Source organism: Phasianus colchicus, unplaced genomic scaffold, assembly GCF_987193195.1.
Source record: "Phasianus colchicus unplaced genomic scaffold, bPhaCol1.hap1.1 HAP1_SCAFFOLD_44, whole genome shotgun sequence".
Lineage (NCBI taxonomy): Eukaryota > Metazoa > Chordata > Aves > Galliformes > Phasianidae > Phasianus > Phasianus colchicus.
This window is the reverse complement of record NW_028325224.1, coordinates 1,245,533-1,250,000: the sequence shown is the minus strand read 5'-3', so window position 1 is coordinate 1,250,000 and position 4,468 is coordinate 1,245,533. Positions and strand designations below refer to the sequence as shown.

The window sequence follows — 4,468 nt, the reverse complement described above, 5'->3', positions numbered from 1 at the left end:
CTCTCCGACGCGCCCGAGGAGCGCCTCTCGTGTTCGGCCGGGGCTCCCGCGTGCAGGTGAGGATGCGGTGCGGAACGAGAACGAGGCGCCGCCGCCACGACCATCGGGTCCCGCCTTCCACCGTCGCGGCGGGACCCACCGGGGACGCCCCCGGCCCTTCTGCCTTCGAGTGCCGGCTGACCGGACTGTGCCCTTCTCCGCGCTCGCTTTCTCTCTCGCTTTCTCCGCTTCGCGCCAGCGAGCGCTGCAGCCGGCTTCCCCCGTTCGTTCGATTGTTCTCTCTCGCCTTCTCGGGTTCGCCCTGGGCGGCGCGGGAGCCGGCTATTTCACCCGCACAGCTCTCTCTCGCCTTGCCCGGCTTTTTTTCGCCGCTCGCCCGGGAGACCGCCTTAACCCACCACCGAACGGCGGGACGGGGCGCGACGGACAAACCGAAGCGACCGGATCGACCACACGAACCGACGCCCCAGAGAGCCGCCGCCACCGCCGACCGCCGCCGAAACCCGTCTGGCCGGCCGGTCAACCCAGCTCGCGAGCGCCCGCTCACCACCGATCTCCGGAGCAGAGTCCGCACTCTCTCCTACCGACGAAAAGTAAAGGCATCCGAAAAGAAAGCTCCACGGACGACGACGCCGACTACCGGCAAAGGCTCCGACAGCAGCCGACCTTTACCTCGACATAACTGGAGGCAGAGAATTAGAGCGACGCCTCTGGCCGCACCGTAGCAGCAGCGCCCCCCCCACACACAAAAGACGCGAACAGCCGCCGGAGCCGGGTAGACGTGGCCGCCGCTGCCGGAACGGCGCCGCAGCGACCCCTGGGCGGATGCGCCGCGCCTGGCAGCCGGGCGGAGCCGGGTAGACGTGGCCGCCGCTGCCGGAACGGCGCCGCAGCGACCCCTGGGCGGATGCGCCGCGCCTGGCAGCCGGGCGGAGCCGGGTAGACGTGGCCGCCGCTGCCGGAACGGCGCCGCAGCGACCCCAGGCCGGTTGAGCCGCGCCATGCAGCCGCGCGGAGCCGGGTAGACTTGTCCGCCGATGCCGGAACTGCGCCCCAGCGACCCCAGGACGGCTGCAGTCGCGAAATGCAGCTTCGCGGAGCCGGGTAGACGTGGCCGCCGCTGCCGGGACGGCTCCGCAGCGACGCCGGGCCCGCTGCGCCGCACAAGGCAGCCGCGCGGAGTCGGGCTGACGTGGACGCGGATGCCGGGCCGGCGCCGCAGCGACCCCAGGCCGTCTGCGGGAGGCCAGGCAGCCTCCCGGAGCCGGGTAGACGTGGCCGCCGCTGCCGGGACGGCTCCGTAGCGACCTCTGGCCCGCTGCGGGAGACCAGGCAACCGCGCGGAGCCGGGTAGACGTGGCCGCCGCAGCCGGAACGGCGCCGCAGCGACCCCTGGGCGGCTGCGCCGCGCCAGGCAGCCGCGCGGAGCCGGGTAGACGTGGCCGCCTCTGCCGGGCCGGCGCCGCAGCGACCCCAGGCCGGCCACGCCTCGCCATGCAGCCTCGCGGAGCCGGGTAGACGTGGCCACCGCTGCCGGGGCGGCGCCGCAGCGACCCCTGGGCGGCTGCGCCGCGCCAGGCAGCCGCGCGGAGCCGGGTAGACGTGGCCGCCGATGCCGGAACGGCGCCGCAGCGACCCCAGGCCGGCTACGCCGCGCCATGCAGCCTCGCGGAGCCGGGTAGACGTGGCCGCCGCTGCCGGGCCGGCGCCGCAGCGACCCCAGGCCGCTTGAGCCGCGCCATGCAGCCGCGCGGAGCCGGGTTAGACTCGTCCGCCGATGCCGGAACTGCGCCGCAGCGACCCCAGGACGGCTGCAGTCGCGCAATGAAGCTTCGCGGAGCCGGGTAGACGTGGCCGCAGCTGCCGGGACGGCTCCGCGGCGAAGCCGGGCCGGCTGCGCCGCTCCAGGCAGCCGCGCGGAGCCGGGCTGACGTGGCCGCGGCTACCGGGCCGCCGCTGCGACCCCAGTCGTCTGCGGGAGGCCAGGCAGCCTCCCGGAGCCGGGTAGACGTGGCCGCCGCTGCCGGAACGGCGCCGCAGCGACCCCATGCCGGCTACGCCTCGCCATGCAGCCTCGCGGAGCCGGGTAGATGTGGCCGCCGCTGCCGGGCCGGCGCCGCAGCGACCCCTGGGCGGCTGCGCCGCGCCAGGCAGCAGTGCGGAGCCGGGTAGACGTGGCCGCCGATGCCGGAACGGCGCCGCAGCGACCCCAGGCCGGCTACGCCTCGCCATGCAGCCTCGCGGAGCCGGGTAGACGTGGCCGCCGCTGCCGGGCCGGCTCCGCAGCGACCTCTTCCCGCTGCGGGAGACCCAGGAAACCGCGCGGAGCCGGGTAGACGTGGCCGCCGCTGCCGAAAAGGCGCCGCAGCGACACCAGGCTGGTTGAGCCGCGCCAGGCAGCCGCGCGGAGCCGGGTAGACGTGGCCGCTGCTGCCGGAACGGCGCCGCAGCGACCCCAGGCCGGCTACGCCGCGCCGTGCAGCCGCGCGGAGCCGGGTAGACGTGGCCGCCGCTGCCGGGCCGGCGCCGCAGCGACCCCAGGCCGGTTGAGCCGCGCCAGGCAGCCGCGCGGAGCCGGGTAGACTCGTCCGCCGATGCCGTAACGGCGCCGCAGCGACCCCAGGACGGCTGCAGTCGCGCCATGCAGCTTCGCGGAGTCGGGCTGACGTGGCCGCCGCCGCCGGGCCGCCGCCGCAGCGACCCCAGGCCGTCTGCGGGAGACCAGGCAACCGCGCGGAGCCGGGTAGACGTGGCCGCCGCTGCCGGAACGGCGCCGCAGCGACCCCAGGCCGGTTGAGCCGCGCCGTACAGCTTCGCGGAGCCGGGTAGACGTGGCCGCCGCAGCCGGGGCGGCGCCGCAGCGACCCCAGGCCGGCTACGCCGCGCCATGCAGCCTCGCGGAGCCGGGTAGACGTGGCCGCCGCTGCCGGGGCGGCTCCGAGGAGAAGCCGGGCCGGCTGCGACGCTCCACGCAGCCGCGCGGAGCCGGGCTGACGTGGCCGCGGCTACCGGGCCGCCGCTGCGACCCCAGGCCGTCTGCGGGAGGCCAGGCAGCCTCCCGGAGCCGGGTAGACGTGGCCGCCGCTGCCGGGCCGGCGCCGCAGCGACCACTGGGCGGCTGCGCCGCGCCAGGCATCCGCGCGGAGCCGGGTAGACGTGGCCGCCGATGCCGGAACGGCGCCGCAGCGACCCCAGGCCGGCTACGCCTCGCCATGCAGCCTCGCGGAGCCGGGCAGACGTGGCCGCCGCTGCCGGGCCGGCGCCGCAGCGACCCCTGGGCGGCTGCGCCGCGCCAGGCAGCCGCGCGGAGCCGGGTAGACGTGGCCGCCGATGCCGGAACGGCGCCGCAGCGACCCCAGGCCGGCTACGCCGCGCCATGCAGCCTCGCGGAGCCGGGTTAGACTCGTCCGCCGATGCCGGGACTGCGCCGCAGCGACCCCAGGACGGCTGCAGTCGCGCAATGAAGCTTCGCGGAGCCGGGTAGACGTGGCCGCCGCTGCCGGGACGGCTCCGTAGCGACCTCTGGCCCGCTGCGGGAGACCAGGCAACCGCGCGGAGCCGGGTAGACGTGGCCGCCGCAGCCGGGACGGCGCCGCAGCGACCCCTGGGCGGCTGCGCCGCGCCAGGCAGCCGCGCGGAGCCGGGTAGACGTGGCCGCCTCTGCCGGGCCGGCGCCGCAGCGACCCCAGGCCGGCCACGCCTCGCCATGCAGCCTCGCGGAGCCGGGTAGACGTGGCCGCCGCTGCCGGGCCGGCGCCGCAGCGACCCCAGGCCGGTTGAGCCGCGCCAGGCAGCCGCGCGGAGCCGGGTAGACTCGTCCGCCGATGCCGGGCCGGCGCCGCAGCGACCCCAGGCCGTCTGCGGGAGACCAGGCAACCGCGCGGAGCCGGGTAGACGTGGCCGCAGCTCCCGGAACGGCGCCGCAGCGACCCCAGGCCGGTTGAGCCGCGCCATGCAGCTTCGCGGAGCCGGGTAGACGTGGCCGCCGCCGCCGGGCCGGCGCCGCAGCGACCCCAGGCCGGTTGAGCCGCGCCAGGCAGCCGCGCGGAGCCGGGTAGACGTGGCCGCCGCTGCCGGGCCGGCGCCGCAGCGACCCCAGGCCGGTTGAGCCGCGCCATGCAGCCTCGCGGAGCCGGGTAGACGTGGCCGCCGATGCCGGAACGGCGCCGCAGCGACCCCAGGCCGGCTACGCCGCGCCATGCAGCTTCGCGGAGCCGGGTAGACGTGGCCGCGGCTGCCGGGCCGCCGCCGCAGCGACCCCAGGCCGGTTGAGCCGCGCCATGCAGCCGCGCGGAGCCGGGTAGACTTGTCCGCCGATGCCGGAACTGCGCCCCAGCGACCCCAGGACGGCTGCAGTCGCGAAATGCAGCTTCGCGGAGCCGGGTAGACGTGGCCGCCGCTGCCGGGACGGCTCCGCAGCGACGCCGGGCCCGCTGCGCCGCACAAGGAAGCCGCGCGGAGTCGGGCT

General features: G+C 77.2%; 1 pseudogene; it reads left to right on the top strand.

Annotated features, from left to right (window-relative positions):
* Window positions 1-220, top strand: part of LOC149912100 (uncharacterized) — a 1,553-nt pseudogene extending 1,333 nt beyond the window's left edge.
* Window positions 221-4,468: the final 4,248 nt, after the last annotated feature.